Consider the following 20,589-nt stretch of genomic DNA (forward strand, 5'->3'; position numbering starts at 1 on the left):
AGGAGGACTGCTTAAGCACCCAGGAGTTTAAGGTTGCAATGAGCTATGATTATACCACTGCACCCCAGCATGAGTGACAGAGCAATACCTCGTCTCTTAAAATACACATGTGCACACGCGCACACACATACACACACAACCAACCAAAAACAATTCAGCATAAATATGAGAAATAAGTAGAGCTAAACAGTCTTTAAGTGAAGCAAACAGATAAATTCATTCACCATCAGACTTGCTCCTTTTGGAGGCATTATTATTTTCTAGGGCACCTCTGTGAAGTTTTCTGAGGGTTCCTGACATCTCAAGATGAGGGAGCAATCAGGATGCTCTGTGATATTGAGCCAGGTGATTTTCTGAGATCTGGGAACAGGATTTGTTTGATAATTTATCAAATTAAGATGGAGGGTGTTGGGATTCACTCAGGGTAGTTGGCAAAATATTAAGGGAAATATTAGGGAAAAGTATAGAATATAGTCTCACACCTTTTGGAAGGCTGAAAGGTGAAGATTAGGGATAACAGAATTTTATCCCACATTCCATTGTCTCTACTCTAACTGCCTTGTTTACGTAAACTTGGTGCTGGATGGCCCTGGTGTGGGGTGTAGAAGGGGAATTACCCATTAATGGTATTTGCTCTGGGAACCAAAGCTTTTACCATTCGTAAAACCACTCTTTTAATCATGTTACTTATCCACAAGCCTGTTGACTTAGAATCTCTGTTATTAAATCTATACAGCTAGTAAGAGGTTAGGTAGCTGCAATCTCCCTCCGAGAGTAGCTGACAACCTCCCTAGCTCACTCATTCACTGTACTCGGTATATGAGTGTATTTTATTCATCTGTCACAGAGTCTGGGTTTGCAGGACAGACCCCCACAGGTAGTGATCAACGTCTTAGAGGGGAGATGTTTTAAATATCCTTCAACACCAAGTAAAACATGATTAGGTTTATGATAGTTGTAGTTCTTTTTTCCATGAAGTACCTGTTGATATGATTTAGGTATCTGTCAGCCCCTCCAGAAGTAGAGGAAAATCACTAGAATCGATCATTTCGATGTCTCCTCATCAATACATTCTGGGACATCCATTAGTATAGGTGTCTTTTGTGATTTATAAGAAATTGTTATGGGAAGGGCTCCTTATAACCCAATATCCACACATTGTTATTAATAACTCTCAATAATGGCATCTGTCATGTGCCAAACATAACACTGAGTTATGCATTCTCTAACTACCCCTTCGCAACAAATCTCTAAGGTATGTTTTATTATGTTCATTTTAAGGTGAGGAAGTTGAGGCTCAAAGATTTAATTCAGTCGTTCCAGGTAACAGAGCCAAGAAGTAAACAGCACAGATTCATTCCTGGCTGGTTTGGTTCTAATAAGCATGTGCATACTTTTATTGAGAAACTACTAGGTAAAATGAGGAAAACAGGCATGAATAATCAACACATATGTGGTCAACATGTTTAAAGCTTAGTGGAACCAGAAGTGTGACCCACTAACCATGATAAAGGCACTACGACACACTTTAGACCAAGAGGGAAGAATTCAGAAGGTGATGTTTGAAGTAAAGCTTGGCAGAGAGAAAAAGGTTCCCTTTACTCATTAAAATCCTACTCTCCCTTCCAGGTTCATCAGGGATTCATATGTGCGAAAGGACATTTAAGATGAAGAAAAAAATGTAAGGAGGTGGAAATGAAGCTCACATTTATGAAACAGCAAACTAGGTTGGCTGAGGTGTAAGCACGTAAAAGGAACTGTATAGGGTAAAACTAGAAAGACAAGATTGAGCTAGTTTTGCAAGCAAGAATTCTGTGGAATTGTATTAAGCCTCCTCCACATTACCGCCAAATTCCATCGATATCTACACTTGCATTTTCTTACAAGTCTCTTCATCTCAGTTCCACAGGCATGTTCCTTTCCTCTCGCTTGGTCTACTGCAAAGTCACTTGGTCTCCAAGTCCTCTTCCATCTCTCTTGAATTCTCCTTCAAATACAGCTCAAACTAAGTCACTATTTCTCATCTACAAACCTGGCCTCACAAAGAACATTCATGGACCTCTATAACTTGGTCCCATGCCTGGTTTATCAAGATCTGGCCCCTATTCATATCTGTGAGCCTTGCCTCTATTTCCTCCCTCGTCCCTGACACTAGTTAAAAGGAACTATTGGGAAGTTCTTAAACTTTTCTCTATTCCTTTCTTACCTCTGAGCCTTTATATAGGCCCACCTCTGACATGGCATGCTTCCCCTTGCTCTTCACATGTGCCCAGCTAATTCCCCCTTATCTCCGAGTCTCAGGTGATAGGTTCTGTCAATCAGGATGTCTGTGTCCTCACATCTAAGGTGTGTCCTTTGCTTTCTATGCACCTTGAGGCACTCACACTCACCATTCAGTATTGCAAATGCTTTTCTACTTGTCTTTTTCATTTACTACCTTAAGCAGCTATTGAGCATCTGACATCTCACACATGAAAAATATGAACTATTTTCTATTACAAGCCAATACTACTGAATTCACTCATATATTACTCATTTTTCAGAACTCTTCTTCAAATTCTGAAGAAAAATACTAAAGAAAAACTATGCATTCACATAATTTTGTCCAGTCTCTTCCACTTACTTCCTCTGCTCTTAGATATCTATCTTAGCTATTGGCCCCCTTGAGGGCTTAACAAACATCCATCAGTATGAGAGTGAGTCAACTTAATATACAAACAAGTACCACTGCTCCATGTACCATTTTCAAGAGACTATTACATAAATTTCATTAACCTCAGTTGGTACCAACAAGCAACAAGCATTCAGTCCACTGGACTTGTACGGGAGAAAGTAAGTTAGCATATTCTTCTCTCTGTCACTACATTTCCTCACATTCTCTGTTCTTCATTCAGTCTTCTCTGTTGAGAGTAAATTCTCCCAGTGAAAACAAGTTCTTGAGTGCCCAATGTACCGTGGGACTTTGAGGCTTCCACATACCTCCAGCACTGAGAGGTTTATTTCAAGTGGGGGCACAACCAGTTGCCTGATAGTTGACTCATCCAATCAAAGAAAATTGATAAAACATTTAAAATGTTGATTTTGCCCTCCAATCACCTGGCAAATATTCCTCTCCCTGCCACATATTCCTATCACAAATCCAAAGGCAAATACCAGACATATCAAGCAAGGCACTGGCCTCTTTAAACTGGGCAGATAAAGCAGAAGAACTTTCAGGTGGGCACAATTAGCACCTCCCGAGGGAGGAGAGAGACAGGGGGAAATGATGCAAAATAATGCAGAAACACTCAACTGGTATTCACATTCCAGCTTGCAAACAATTTCTAATTCACTTGCCTAGACAGTTAACCATCAGTCTGGATGTAAAGAATTCAAGCCTAACCAAGAAACAGGAAGCATAAGTTCTGTCACAAGAGTGTTTATTTTGGTGGCTCACATCTGCAGCTTTTTCCCCCTCAATGTATTTTTTTCAGAACCAAACGAGGAAGGGAACAAAGTTACTGGGCCTAAATCCATCACTGTGATTGTGATATGCTGAACCACCCACAGCATCATGAGAAGGAAGCTATTAGTTTCATGCTGAAGAACTCCAGCCCACATAGGGGCAGAATCTAGAAGTAAAGGAACAGTCTATTCAGCATGATTAACTTTATTCAGCATACCCAACAATGTCTCTGGGCTGCTCTAGTCACACTCGGTTTAAAAGCAGCATATCTAAAGGGATGTGTTCTGGCATATCTAAAGGGATGTTCCAAGGTACTTGGTGTTCCACCGGGAGTCCAGCAGCAGCAGGAGATCTTGGTGTTGATAACATTACTGCTAAATAACTAGAACTGTGAATAGAGACTGAACACCGTGTAGGTGGCAGGGATAAACTATCTTAAACCAAACTTACAAAATCAAAGGGTGTAGATGTCACAACAGCAGGCTTGTCAACTGCATTGCATGAACCCAAATCCTTGGATGGGAAAATCTCCTATACAGATTGAGTTCTTGTAATCTAGGGAAAGGGTCAGCAAACTATGGCCTGCAGGCCAATTCCTGCCAGCCACTTTTTTTGTAAATTAAGTTTTACTGGAACATAGCCACATTAACTCGTTTAAATATTAACTACAGTGGCTTTTGTGCAACAGTGGAAAAGCTGAGTAGTTGTATAGGAATCATATTGTCTGCAAAGCCTAAAATATTACGTGGCTCTTTACAGAAAAATTTTGCCAATCCCTGGTCTAGAACAGTGGAGCATTCACCAATTCTTGCTCTGCAAAACCTGGTTCTAGATCAAAATTATTTTGTCTTAATGCTGCAATTCTCACTGAAGATCCTAGTACTTAAGGCTTCGGGTTGGCCCACAGACATCCCAACCCTCTGCTTGGAAACACTATAGGAACAGGTCCAGGTGGCAACCTTGCAAATCTGAACAGATGCCTATTTTTCTTCTGCCCATGAGACAGATGGTCCTCAGAGAGGGGGAGAAGAATTAGTCCATGAGAGAGAATTCTCTGTGCAACACTAATTTTGGAAATGTATCCCTGATCCATCTGGCCAAAGAGGATTCCTTAGGAGTACCTTTGCTATTCGGGTTTGCTTAACATTCAGGAGGGGAATCCTAAGTTCCAAGGCTAGAACCTCAGGTATCTGCTCTCTGTCAAAATGTTACATACAGCCCTTGAGATAAGAAGTCTCAAGTAATTATGACAGAAGATGATTATAAGGATGAAGACAAGGATGGCTGACTACTTATTCAGGGACCCCTTTTCAGAGAATTTCTTCACTTTCTCTGAAGTAAATTTTCCCTTAAGTAAAAAATACCGATATTCTGCTACATACAGAAAGCAGGAAGAACAATACTCTTTGACTTGCTAACAACAGTAGCTCTCCTCTAGATGTAACAATGTTTCTCCTCATTAACCACCTTAACTCATTTTTGATATTCAGACCTTGTTATTCTAACGAATATTTCCCTCTGAGTAACAAACTGCAAAAATTAAATCTGCAAAGTTAATTAGGACTAGGATCTCTCATTTTCCCCCATTTCATTCCTAATGCTTGGCCAGGGGTGTCTAAGGGAGAGAACAGTCATGGGTTCTTAGTTTCTGTATGTGGTTGGGCCAGTAAAGCCCCTTCCTCATCCCTCTTTTCTGCTTATCACTAGAGACAAAATCTAAAAACGACACAAAAATAGAATGGAATGTCTTAAACTCTTTTGCTTTTACAATTAATTGGTAGGGAGACATTTAAAGTGTGCATATACTTAAGAAAGACTCCATATAAATATGATTTATCCACGTGTGACATAGACTCAGGCTACTAAAAACCTAAAACAAAACAAAAACAACAAAATAAGCAATAAACAAAAACAAAATAAGATAGCTTGGACAAGCATGCTAGCAAAGCAGGGGTGCCCAATCTTTTGGCTCCCCTGGGCCACACTGGAAGAACTGTTTTGGGCCACACATAAAATATACTAACACTAATGATAGCTTAAGAGCTTTCAAAAAAATCTCAAGAAAAATCTCATGTTTTAAGAAAGTTTATGGATTTGTGTTGGGCGCCATTCAAAGCCATCCTGGGCTGCATATAGCCCACAGGTTGGACAAGCTTGCCATAGAGGTTTGGTTCTCTTGGGGCCACAAATAGGAAAGGGGCAATATTAAGATCAAACAGGGGGAAAGTTAGGCAACTAGAAAAAAAAGAATTAAGAAAAGCAACTGCTGACAGATTCTGATTATTCAATCTCAGCAAACAGGCTTCTGAAGATGGACTTGGGTGTAACTGGAAGAGTTGAGTAGTTTATTAGAGATCACATGCGCCTACCATTTACTACCTGGAAAATCTGAGTCCTCATTTATAAACAAAATAAGATTGTAGTTACTGTTGTTGTTATTGTGAAGACTGAACAAAAAATACATATAAGTCATTTAATAGTGCCTGAGTTACAACACAGTAAGTCCTTAATATGCACTTAACAATCATTACTGAGCAAAGTTCCTGCTAAAAGCACAGTTGCTGTTAAAAGCAGAAACAAAGGTGGAGCAGAGAAGAAGTAAAAAGGGAAAGATATCTTTCTTGACTTTCTTCTGAGTCATATACTTGGAGACAAAGGAAAATTCTTAGTGCTTTTGGCCCCAAAACCCTGTACGGCCATACCTGTGAGCCTGACAAGACCTTTCACCCAGTTTCAACATTAAGGGGAAAGAAGATGCTGCTTCACATAATGCAGGTCTCTGCAGATGATGCTGTGCCACAGAAATCAATCCAGAAATAGTTACATCCCCAGCACTGCTACATGGGTTGTAAAATAAATGTTTCTTAGACAAAGCATAAGTAGCTGTAACTTTAGGAAAATAATATCACTGATCCTAACACATTAAAGTGTTTGACTTAAATTTAGCCTCACAATGTTTTATTAAGTATTAATATACTATCTGTTTACAAAATTTAACTTGTACTTTTCTGAAACTGTTAACACCTTCTACATGAGGCCTAGACATAGGCACAAATTGTAGGAACAGAGACCATGAACAAACAATAAACCAAGAAACAAGAGTTGATTTCATGACAACCAGGCTGGGAACAAAACTGACAAATGAAAACCAATACATGATTTGTAACTAGAAGCAAATGGGTAGCCAGGACAGATGACAGAACACAGCTGTGATGACTTCTAGCCGCTGATAATCTCATGAAGCTCACCTCTGGGGCACTTCCTGAAAGCAAATCAAGATGAACCCCGCTCCTCTCCACAGATGCTTCTCTTTTTCCAAGCTCCATGGGTTTAGGTTACTTCTGAGCTCACTTTCATCCATGTTGTGAGCTAATTACAAAGAATCCAGAAATGTGGGAATGAACTGGGAATACTGTAGGCTGCTTCAACAAACCTTAGCACCATCTGCTGAAATATTAAGATGCTTGTTTAAAAAAGTTGGTTGTCAGAGAAGGAGGTCACAGCACAGACAGTGGGGAAGTTCTCTTAAATAATTTCTTTTTACTTCTCTTTCTTATATACAAGCAGTAGGGCACTAAGCCAAAGGTGAACCATCCATAGTAGACCATATCTGCTACCTTCTCCTGGTCCAGGTGCCAGCAGGAGAGAACCTAGAGAGCCTTGGTCATCAAAAGAGAGGAGATACCATCAAAAGACTGTAGCATGTTTGTGAATTTCAGTGAGCAACAACAGTCATTTGGGAAAATACAATGGAATGTCTTAAACTCATTTTCCCTTTTATAATTAGTTGGCAGAGAGATATTTAAAGTGTACATATACTGAAGGAAGACATCATATAAATATGATTTTATCCACGTATGACAATCCCTTAGTAATCTGAACCTTGTGAGATTTGCAGGTTCCCTTTGTAGGTTAGATGTTTCTCAAACAGGAGCAGCTGAAAAGAGCCTCAGCTTTGTAGACAATGATCAGGCCAACGGTCAGAGTTCCAAGGGGCTTAGGGAAAGCAAAATAAAGCCTTGCATCATTTAATGTCAGTGTTAAAAGGCCCCAACAGAATCACACATTAATAATAGTAACAGCAGCAGCTAACATCTTTTGAGCATGTACCAAGCATTATGTTAATGGTTACATTTGTTATTTATTAGGTCTTCCAACATTCTCAGGTAGGTACTGTTGCCTCAATAGAGGAAGAATATAGATGCTTACAGAAATTAAGAAACTTACCCAAGAGCTCATCAGTTTGAAATGGGTAAAGCTGGTATTGAAGCTAAGCTGCTGACTCCAGAAACTAATTTCACTTGTAACCATGATACTACATTGACCATGGACTGAGATTCATGTAAGCCCCTTACACAAGGGAGTGTCATAAGGTTATGAGTAGTAAAGTGGAAGACAAAGATGTTATAAGAGCTGAAGAACATGCTTCAGGTAGACCACAAGTGGAGCCAAGGTAACTGGAGGGACGCCAAGCAGCACAAGTTCATGGGTCTTCACTCTTGTGTATCACTATTACTGGCACTAGGCTACTCTGCCTATCTGCTTTCCCTTCTATTAACTTGTTTCTATTCTCTGTAACTGACCCAAGTCACTCATTGGCTGGGCTACAGGTTGGCTGTCCTTGAGTTAGGTACCAATGATTCAATTAACCGAGGCCAGGTGCAAGAGAGGGGGTCTGCTGAGGGCCCCGACTTCAGCAGAAGTTATGGGAAAGGCAGACACCTACGGAAGGGGCCATAAGAACAGTGAGTTCCATGCTGCTTATGTAGTACACAAAGCAATTCTGCATCTGTTTGTTCTCTGCTTCACATTTCTGGCATTTACAGAGATTATTTATATCCAAAAGGGCACAGAGGATGACTTTTCAGTCCCAGCAGTCTATGTGTAGTGACTACATAAAATAGTATGTACATACATGAAGATCTTTCCTACTAAAAAGTACAGAGGACTAACAAAGACAGGTAACTTATGAAATTTCTCTCTTCCTTCTTCACTATTTGTTTCAAAGTCCTGTTTATTAGAATTAAAAGGTGCATGGTCCTGATTTCCACTTACCAGGAGGCTGGTCATTTTTCATCATTACGTAGAGGGGTGGCTCCGAGTTTAGCTCAACCATCTGTCGTCCCTCACAGGCCTGAGGGATTCACGGCAGGACGGGGAGAGTTTGCCAACCCCCTCAAGCAGGTTCTGAGGGCAGGGTTGACAAGTCACTTCCCAAGCCTGGGTGGACCAGACAGGAAGAAAAGACCCATACATATGACTAGACAGAGCCAGACACACAGGGATAATAGGTCATCATAACAGCAAAGCTGGCCTCCAGAAAGAAGAAAACCCACCATGCAACAATCACTATCAAAGCCACAGGTATTCACATGACATACTTCCATTCAAATCCAAATGTCTCTAGAGCAAAAAGGTTAAAAATGTTCTTGTGCTAAGTAAAACCTCCTTCTCATGCAAACAATAATTAATCACATAAACATTACATGGTGACATAAGCCAAAAGATCAACAAACCTTTATAGTAAGTACAATCAATCCACTGGAAAAAATAATTAATGCTCAGTAAAGCAGGGCATTAATTTTTTTTTTTTCCTAAGAAAATTTAGCTCTGAAGATACCCCTAACTCTTAACTTATTTCATCCAGGTGGTGCTCAGCTCCACACAGCTTCCTGCAGGAGTCAGCTTAGAAAGGATGAGGGGGGAGTACAAATAAAGAGGTATTTTACAGTCCTTTTTATGAAATGTTATAATCCTGAAATATTCCACTTAATTTCTCCAGACTTTTAAATATACTTTTAACAAACTGGTAGGACAGGCATGAGAAAGTATAAGAGGCTCGAAGTCACCAGGAGCAAGTGTAATCCCAGGCTCTGTCATTTACAGACCCTTGTTACATGTAGCAAGTCCTTCAGTCTCTTGAGATTCAGATTCTTACCTTCTCACCCCAATGCCAATGAGCATCTTAGCACCTCCCTATCTATCTCACAGGATTCTGCAGATCAAATTAAAATGTATATTCAAAGATTTACAACCCTGAAGTAGTCATCATTACTAATGGTGGCATGGACTCAAATTTATTTTACCCAGCTTTCAATAAAACAGGGTACATGGTGAGAATGGGTTCCAAGGGCCAGGTTAAAACCCCAAATTTAAATCTTAGCTCTCCAAATAAACCTTGGGACTCTACTTACACTCTTGTTTCCTCAGCTGTAAGAGTGGAAGACTCAACTCATTTTGTAGAACTAGGAGGTGGTGCACACAAAGCAGGGCTAACAATGGACACTAAATGAAGTAACAGCTTTCTTCTTCCAATCCTTTGGTCCCTTGCAACTAAATCTTCTGTAATTATCCCATGGTTTTATAGTATTATATTTTAAATATATATAATATGAAATGGCCAAAATGAATACAAAACTTTTCCTAGGACACATTTCCCAGAAAACTTCCAACCTTTTCAATTCTTACATTGTTCCAAAAAGCACACCTTTATAAATTGAAACCAAAGAAATTTACAGGCAGTAAAGCTTTAAAAATCCTGACACCTGTCATATAGGAATGCCCTATTTTAGCAATTACTTTATATTATCTATAAATGAGTTACTTTTTATTAAAGGACATAAGTGAAAATTACGGACAAATGAACAAAACTCCACATACCCGGACTTTACCCACAAATCTAAAAAGTAGAGTTTGCTAAGAAATGCATCCACTACAAGTAGCAACTTCTTTCCCTTCTCTTAAGACATATCAAGTACTTGTTGTCAGCCAGAGGAGATAAATAATGATTTAAACATTACAGAGAAAATATCCTCTAGAAAAACTTAACTTACGGGGTGCGTATAATTTTTGGGGTGTGTATGTCACTGCTATATTAGAATTTTATAACACAAACAAGAATATGTGTCAACTCAAAAGAGTTTTCATTTTGACAAGAACATAAACATCACTATTAAACTCATCCAACATCCACATCCTCCTGTTTCCACAGTCTTAAAGATTTAGCAGTCTTACAAGGCTAAGGGCCAGTACTTCCTGACCACACTGATCAACAAAACGGTTGGCAACCCTCAAATGTACCCGCGATCTCAGTGTATAAACACGCAAAAACACCTTAAGGCAAAGTAGGAGGCGGCCAAGCCTTGGCTGCTTGAGAACTGCCCTAAATCAATTTAAATACGGAAAAACCAAATGGCCATGTCAATAGCCAGTTCTGGTATGTGTTGGCTGAACTTGGCAAGAGGAACGACATTATCAAAGTTCTTAGAAGTCGAATTTAGAAAAGCAGAGCTATGCAATTTGTCTTTTCATTTTAATGGACCAAAAGAGCAAAGCCCATAGCCAACCTATTTAACGGTTTATTGGAAACTGTTTGCATATTATTGCTCTGGCCTATTTATCTCTACATAGATTTTCACTTCTAGTAAACACAGAACAGTTTTTTCCATCAACCGTAGTCCTTTGCCAAGTAACTTTTAACAAATAAATGTGGAACTACTGTAGACTCCACCTCCAGGCCTTGATAAAAGTAACCAGAATTGGTTGCAAAGGATCAGCCAGTAGTTTGAATGACCCCTCCAACTTTCATGTTGAAATTCAACTGCTATTGTGACAGTATAATAGGTAGAACCATTAGGGGGTGATTAGGCATCGATAGCTCTGCCCTCATGAATGAATTAATGCCATTACCACAGGAGTGAGTTCCTGATGAAAGTCAAGTTCAGCCTCTGCTCTTGCTCTCACAGTCTCTTGCCCTCTAGCTTTCCCCGATGGGATGATTCAACAAGAAGCCCCTACCCAAATGCTGGTGGCATGCTCTTGGACTTCCCAGCTTCTGCAACCATGATACCAATAATTTTCTGTTCATTATAAGCTACCTAGTCTGTATATACCCAAAGGAATATAAATGGTTCTATTATAAAGATGCATGCACACGTATGTATGTTCATTGCAGCATTATTCACAATAGCGAAGACATGGAATCAACCCAATTGTTGATAAATGATAGACTGAATAAAGAAAAATTTAGTACATATACACCATGAAATACTATGCAGCCATAAAAAGGAATGAAATCATGTCCTTTGCAGGAACATGGATGGAAATGGAAGGCATTATCCACAGCAAACTGGTGCAGAAACAGCAAACTAAACACCACACATTGTCACTTATAAGTGGGAGCTGAGCAATGTGAATAAATACAAACAGGGAGGAGAACACCACACACTGGGGCCTGTGTGTTTGGGAGGGAGAGTATCAGGAAAAATAGCTAATGCATGCTGGGCTTAATACCTAGGTGACAGGTTGACAGGTGCCACAAATCATTATGGGACATGTTTACGTTTACCTGTGTAACAATCCCATACATACTGCACATGTACCCCAGAACTTACAAAATTTTTAAAAAAATTACCCAGTCTGTGGTACTCCTCAGTTATAGCAGCATAAAATGTACTAAGACACAATCGTAAACTAATTGAATTCAACCACCTAAATGACACTTGGAATATCCCCGCCCTGGGGGCCATTCAACCATGCTACAAGATGTCCAGGGAAAAGACAACTCCCAATGCATGTACTCCAGGCCTATAACATCAATTTTTGGGCCCAGGAATCTAAGTATACATGTTTCAACAAGCCCTCTGGGTCAATCTTAAGAATGGTCAAGTTCAACAAACACTGCTTCACAGCACTTCTTCTCAAACTTTAATGTGCGTATGGATCAACCTGGGACTTCTGTTAGGATGAAGACTATGGCTCAATAGTTTAGAGGTAGAAGCAATTATACAATGAATTTGCATAAGTTTCCAAAAGGTATCAATGCTATTGATCCATGGACTATACTTCGAACAGCAAGACCTTGAGCACAGATTCCAGTGCTCTTATTCTACCTACTATAATAATTTATTAGCAATCTAATTTGGCAACCAAGATTATGTGATGTTGAAGGCAATATGGTGGTAATTGGACCACTGTCTGAAATACTGCACATTTTATTTCAGAAAGTCCGTATCATTCATGTTTATGCATTTCATTTTAGAGAGTGAGTGCTACTGTAACAATGTACTTGAATATTTCCAGATATTATTTCATTCACATATTACTCAGTTTCTAAATCACAGCTTGGTACCTGGAGGTCTGTGGTTCTCTTCAGAGTGCTCATTAGTCAAGTCAAGTACTTTTCCTTTACCAGAGTTCCTCACCTGCCAAATGATGGCATTTGCATCAATTAATCCACAAGACTTAGTATTCCTTGCTGGTAGAACAGTATTCAGGAACAACTGGAAAGAGCAAAAACAGAAATACCCACAACTGCCACCAAGATAATTTTCTACAGATAAAAAGCAGTCAAGATAACTCCCTATATTGCCACCAAAAGAACAAATGCTATCTTGTCTCTGAAGGCAGAAAAATAAAGATTTTAATCTGAATCTTTGAACCACTGAAGCTTGCAAGGTTCACATACCACAAGACAAAAAGGAGATAATCTGGGTTCTATGCCAAAAAGTTAGACCCTGACCATGCTTTAGTCAGGATACATGCTTTAAGTCTTTTTCATTCACTTACCTGGAAACAGATCTTTCCATCTTACTCTGTGATGATGAAAGAAGCTAAACCCTAACTCCTTATTCTATCAGGGGTTCTCTGTTTTCCCAAACCTCGGGTTTTCCTATCTGTAAAATGGGGACAATATGCACCTTTCAGAATTGTGAAAATTAGTAGGTCATGGTCTACATTCAGCAAACAAAAGCCACAACAACAAGATAGTTTTATATAAGAATTTGACATTAAGAGCAATATCTGCCCAAGTACACCCAAGAACTCCACATTGCACATAACCTCCTGATACGGTTTTATGACTCTCTCAGGATTCGACTTTGGTCAATAAATGATGTTAGTCAAGCTATCAACTCTAAGCAGACAGTATTCTACTACTAAGAATAAATTAGAGCAGGTTAGGTTACCTTCTGGCTATTAACACCATAATATTTCCATCAAAAAGGGGAAAATTATAAAGTCTTGTATTTATAAGTGTACACTAAATACCACTCGCCTGGGTCTCTTAAGAAATAAACCCCAGACATTTCAACTTTACATTTGTCTGATTTTTACTGATACACACAAACACACCACTTCAGACACAAGACCAGTTTATATATTGTCCACCTGGACGACATTATAATTAACTGTTTATATCACTAACTTTATATGGGAAACATTCATACTTAGAAGATGTTCTTATCTAAAGAGAACAGAAACAACACACAGAAGAGATTACTAAGTGTGTACACTTGCACTTTCCCTTGAAACACAGTAATTCCGTTTCCATACTTTTCCAACTTTTCACTGTTTTATGATTTAGGCATTATTTTCAACCCTGATACATGCTCAAAACAAATCCAAAATGTCAAAAAAAAAAAAAAAAACCAATACAAATATTCTCAGCACTAATACTTTGATAGATAAATTTTAGAATGAGCCAAGCCTCACACCCACTTGTGAGTAGGTAGTAACTCCTCAGACTTCGCTCTCCCCTTTTACGTATCCTACATCCATTCTGAATGCTCACGACGCTCAAGGAACTGTGGGAGATATAGAGGGAACAGAACACCAAGCTCAAGTGAAAAGGTATTGCTCTAAGGGATTTTCCAGTCTAGAAAGCTGAAACATGAACTAAGTTATGTATGTATTATAGCCTTCCCCTCACACACACAAAAAGCCCAGCTAGACTTTTTTCCAAGTGATGTATTTTCAGCAGTAAAACCAAATCACCTCACTTAAGGGTAAAATTCAAATATTTCTATCAAGGCAACCTACAACTAACCATTATAATATACTGTGCTTTTAAGACTAGCTTAACAATTTACTAATTTTATAAGTGTTTCAACATTTGTTGGACAAGTTTTTAAACTTCTTTCAGTCTCATTTTATTCCTCTATAAAATTGTATTAAGAGTATCTCTCTCATAACGTTAAGTGAGATAATGCACATAAAGTACTTAGCACAGTGCTTGACCCAAAACATCTTGTCAAATGTAAGTTTTCTGGGTGTCAACTGATGTATCAAGCTGAAGATGACACAACGTGGGGGGGGGGGCAGGAACAGCTCCGATTTCCTATACTCTTTCCAGCTAACTCTAACCACAAATGTATCTCTGCTTTGGCTGAAAAAGCCCCATCTGTTACAAAGCCTGTCTGGGACTTACCCTAGATCCACTGAATCAGAATCCAGGTGTGTCTGAAGCAACTGTATTAGTAAGTTTCAAAGGTGAGTTACACATACCTAAGTTTGAGAGCCACAGTGGAAGACACAATGTTTTATAAGTGTTTCAATATTTGTTGAGTCATGATTCGGCTAACATCTGATGTTTCACTTTGGGCCGAATACAGCTGTCTAGTCTTCAAAACCTCAGGATGACTGTCCAAAATTTCATTCAGAAGTCTTTCTAATGGAGTTCTTTCTGATTTACCTCCACTCCTTGCCCAGGGCTCCTGCTCAACGTGGGGGAAAGGAGAGCATGACACAGAGGTGCCCTCACGAGGTGATCCCTCGACCCAGAGGTCTTGTCAGCCCATCTATCCTCACTCACAGCTCCACATCATTCTCATCTCACTTTTCCATATCTCTGACGGATCCTTAACTAATTTATTCAAGATGATGCTACCACACTGCTTTCAATAAATTTACTATCACATCTGAGTATTGAAAAACACTATGTAATAGACATACTTCAAGTCTAATGTTTTTGGTGCCCTAGTATGTATTGGCTAGGTTTCCAAACAGATAAAATACAAATTGTCCCAAAGAAACAAAAACATACATCAACAATTCACACTACTACTACAATAAATAATTGTTCATTTAATCTTCATGAGAAGGAAAAAGGAAAATAATTGTATTTGCTGAAATTTGCAATTTCAAATGGTCAATTCAAAACACAAATACTGTAGGAGACTATGGTATTATTTAAAAAGTTTTCCAGAGAGAGATAAAAATACAGAAGAAGCTTTATTAAAATGACTAGATAAATTACTAGATAAAATATACCAGCATTTATACCTCTCCAATTATATAAAAATTTCTATTGCAGGGAGGTGTGATTAAAGAACTACACTACTTGACTTAGTAACAGATCTAAGCTGGCTACTCAAACAGATTGCCATCTGGTCAATCAACTGCCATTTAAAAAGCTGCTCTAAAAATATCCTCATATAAATGCTTAAATCTCATCAAAATGTAATGACTTCTAATTAACTTATGCTAGCTAGCAGGAAACAAACTTGCAATGTACACTTTAGATTCCCACTTATAATACAATTACCAAAACCCTCCAAGATTCTCAAATTATTTCCCCAAAAAGAAACACGATAACATCTCCTGATTTCACTTACTATAAAGCCACTATAAACCAGTCCTACAATTAGAGCAATCTCTACTAGCCTTTAAAATGTAGGGAAGCCCATCAACTTACTTCATCTACAGAATATACAAAATATGCATTTTCTTATTTCCACAGAATGGCAACAGTACATAAAACTAAGCAGGTGGCTATTTACCAACTCAGATTATAAACGTTTTGTAAAAGGGGGACAATACAGAATTCTCTGCTTCACAAGCTGAGAATCAGAGGAAAGAATATATGTAAAAGTATATTGTTTCCCAGGACCCAGAAAAGGTACCAGGTCTCCAGAGCCCTAATGACAAGGAGTAACACACCAAAATATGGACTCCTTTTCCACTCCACCTTCATTGGCCAAGCAGCTGCCAAGAATAAGGGCCTCATCTCCCAATACCTGGCAAACAAATGCAATATTGCCTTGCAAATCAACTGCTTCTCCCAGGTGCTCATAAGCATATCTGGGAAGAAGCTTCAAGAATAAGTTAAGGAGAGACTGTCTTTATGAGACTGAAGAGATCCCATGGAAGAATCTGGATGTCATGAAGACAGAAGTGGTTCCAGCAGAGAAAATGGTTGCTGAGATTATTAGGAAGCTGAAGAAACGGGAGTAGAAACATTTAAAGGAGGAAAAAAAAAAATGCCAGCTGTCCTTGCCGATGCATCTTTGGTAAACAGAAGAACTCCAGGGGAGTGGGCAAAGACAAGTATAAAACCCAAAAAGAAGAAAAAGCAAAAGCTCCAGGAGGCTCCTCAGGAGAATGGAATGAAAGACCCATCTAACTCTTTCTCCAAACCTAAAATAAATCTTTTTCAGAGGGGAAATTGGTTAGTAGCCACTGAGAAGAGACCATGGGCAGCATCAGTCTTCCCAAGTGAAAGACATCTTCACCCAAGGAAGAAGCAGTTAGTGATCCCAAAGAGGCAGGCAAGAGGAGCACGGCCAAGAAAAAGAGGAAATTCTCCACCAATGAGGACGGAGCCAGTCAGCAGTGGACCTGAAGAGGCTGCTGGCAGCAAGAACAGCTCCGAGAAGAAAAAAAAAGTTACATCCAGTACCCAAGGGCTGTGTGTGGTGGTGCACACCTGTAATCCCAGCACTTTGGAAGGCTGAGGTGGGTGGATCATCTGAGGTCAGGAATTCCAAACCAGCCTGGCCAACAGGGTGAAACCCTGTCTCTACTGAAAAACACAAAAATTAGCAGGGCGTGGTGGTGGGCACCTGTAATTCCAGCTACTTGGGAGGCTGAGGCAGGAGAATCAGTTGAACTTGAGAGGCAGGGTTTGCAGTGAGCTGAGATCCTGTAACTGCACTCCGGCCTGGGGAACAAGAATGAAATTCCAGCTCAAGAAAAAAAAAAAGTACTCCAGAAAGATTAGAATGCAAATTGACTTTCCTTGGTAGGTGGGGCATATCCTACCCCAAGGTGACATTTCCCATTCTGTGTCCCATACCTCAATAAAAAATACTCAAACATGAAGCATATTGTGAAACCTAAGGCAGTAAGATTATGGATATGCATAGAAATACACACTCCTTCACCAAAATGATATTCATAGGCACAAGTACAGACACTAGAAAAATACTGAAACAACTCTTTCATTTGAGCTGCTGTTTCTGAAGTGTCAGCCATTAAACTGGAGCCAAGATTATCTAAAAAGATACTCTATCCAAAAGACAGAAATCAATGGGCACCAGATTGTATCTGTGAATCTCTTTCTCATGCGTGCACATGCAGATTATCCCACAAAAGCTCCAACAACTCAAAAACAGCAAACAAGAAGAAAACACAAAAGGAAAAATTCCTGAAAAAACGGCATAATATTTCGAGATGAGTCACATTCAGGTCTGCATGGGGAGGGTTCAGGAAAAGGAACAGTACATGTTCTTTCTGCACATGCAGCCACAGCCATCCTGGTTTGCACAAAGCAGCAAGGTGTTTAAGTGACTCTGATCAACACAGCATGCTGATGATCCCACTGAACATTTGATTTGGCTCAGGATCGCCCAATCGAATTTGCTAACACAGTAGACTACAGAAGAATCACCCATTAAAAACAATCCAAATACAGACTCTAAATGTGCATAAGGCCTTTTGTGATCTCCGCTGGAGCTTATAGTATCTAACAGCTGCAACTGTGACTGTTCTAGCTAATTGCTCTCAGTAACAAAAATAAACAATCACTTCAGGAAGGAGACTGTATCCACCAAATATTAATGAATTTTTAAAGTCAGAAATCTCAAATCTTGGTTTAAAAACCTTGCTAATGCTAAAAAGTCTCAAAGAAACAGTTAAGGAGGCCCTTATTTTGTAGTTAATCCGCTCCTCCCACCCACCTAGCCCCCTCCCCAACACTAAAAAAAAAAAAAAAAAAAGAAAAAAATGTGCCTTGCGTTTGGAAGAATTTAAGCAATCTGAGATATTTTAACTCATGTATAACTTTTTAACATATGGGGGAAAAGAGTCGCACTGATTGGAGCTATTTTTAAAGTGCAGCTCTACCGTAAAAATAGACATTTACTCATAAGGATGCTTGAATAGAGAACAAGCCCAATCTACGTCTCATTGTTAAGAAAGGGGTGAAAAAAGGCTGTCGTCCTTTCTGGAGAGCCGTTTATGGTCCGCCTGTGATGTCATGGCAGGATCCAGGTGCACTCTAACGAGCAGCTTTCAGTCTCATCAATTCTTTTAAAAGTGCTTTTCTACCATCAGCTACTTCTCAGCACAAGAAGTAAGGAGCCAGTATTTACCCAGACCCTTGCAAGACAGAACATCACTGCAATCAGAGACCCAGGAAGGAGGAGGAAAAATTACTTACCCACAGTTGGGTTCATCGTTGTCCTCTCCTCCTTATCCCCATTAGGAAAGGAAGCATTTTCTTTAGCTAAGAAAAGAGAGGACAGAAGTAGCTGACTTTTCAGTACTCTGGGACATCTACTTACCCTCTAAACATAAAAAGTAGCTTCATACTTCTCTCCCAGTGACCCTACTGCATAGCTGATGCCTGAAACCAAATTGCCCACCCAATGCAGTTGCAAGTAGTCATTTAGGCATCACTACCTCAAACTGAGGTTTTGAGAGATGGGCTTAGGGGGTCTGAAGTTAATCTGTCTCTAGCCTTAATAAAAGTCTGGAGACTTACACCTGTAAACCCGGCACTGTGGGAGGCTGAGGCGGGTGGATCACAAGATCAGGAGTTCGAGACCAGCCTGTCTATACTAAAAATACAAAAAAAAAAAAAAAAAAAAAATTAGCTGGGCATGGTGGTGAATGCCTGTGATCCCAGCTACTCAGGAGACTGAGACATGACAATCACTTGAACCAGGGAGGCAGATGTTGCAGTGAGCCAAGTTCACGCTACTGCACTCCAGCCTCAGCGATGGGGTGAGACTCTTTGGAAAAAAAAAGAAGCCTGGAGAAACAGACTTGTAATAAATAGGAAACCACATAGAACTCCTGATTTTTATACCTCCATGACAGTGTCAGCCACAATCAATATACAAAAAACAGATGGGAACTTTTGTTTGACATGTCTTAAAAACGAGAAATACATTATTTTATGTCTCAAAAAATATTCTCCCTACATGCAGAGAACACAGTTTAAAAAGCAAAAACATCTTTATTAAAGAAAAAAGCAAATCTAAATGTTTAAAAATGTTGTAGAAATGAGTCCAGTGCGGTAGCTCACGGCTGTACTCCTAGCACTTTGGGAGGGAGGCTGAGGCAGACAGATCACCTAAGGTTCGAAGTTTGAGACCACCCTGACCAACGTGAAGAAACCCCGTCTCTATTAAGAATACAAAATTAGCTGGGTGTCGTGGCACATGCCTGTAATCCCAGCTATTTGGGAGGCTGAGGTTGGAGGATCGCTTGAACCCGGAAGGTAGAGGTTGTGGTGAGCCAAGATCATGCCATTGCACTCCAGCTTAGGCAATGAGTGAAACTCCATCTCAAAAATTAAATAATGTTGTAGGAAAGATTAAAAATAAAGTGGCAGAGACAAAACGTACTCAAAAACATTTTCTTTCCACAAAAGGACTGGGTAAATTTTGACTTATTTTTTTTGTACTTTATACACTTTCCACAGTGACTATATTGACTAAAATTATTCTTAGGGAGGTAAACAATACTGAGGGCATCAACATATGCTATATGCACTTACCTATGTTCAACTTCTAGATGTCACACATATCCTGAAGGATTTCAAAAACTTGACCCCATAAAAGGACACAGCTCGTAAAAGTTAACTTAGCTTGTGTTTTAGTACTGTGATGGCAGGAAGAACAAAATTCCAGGAGTGGGGAGGGCGGGGATTAAGTGTCAGGTCTCAGGCTAGCAAAAAATCTTGGAGATCCTTAAATTCTCTGGGCCTGGCTCATACATATGCAAAATAAGGTGTGCTGAACAAGACCACTGAATTGTCATCCTAGTCAAAACCAGACTGAGAAATAGAACATAAATTAAGTTTTTAGCCTAAATCTTACAGCATAGTGACTGATATAGAGGAGGTGCCCGATGTACATTTAATGAAAGAATTAATGGAAATTTAAAAAAAGTAAAGTATGTATTTAAAACAGAGCTTCCCACACATAAGCCCTGGTGTGCTGCTGGGCCTAGAAGTGGTTGTGCCTGTGTGGAGATAAAGGTTCCCCCTCAGGACAGGTTCTCATGACATAAAACAGTTTAGAAAGCACAATTTTTATACTGCTGCTACAGCAAAAAATTCAATAAGTTCATTAGGATTA

This window comes from Callithrix jacchus, chromosome 1, assembly GCF_049354715.1.
Source record: "Callithrix jacchus isolate 240 chromosome 1, calJac240_pri, whole genome shotgun sequence".
In the NCBI taxonomy this organism is placed as follows: Eukaryota; Metazoa; Chordata; class Mammalia; order Primates; family Cebidae; genus Callithrix; species Callithrix jacchus.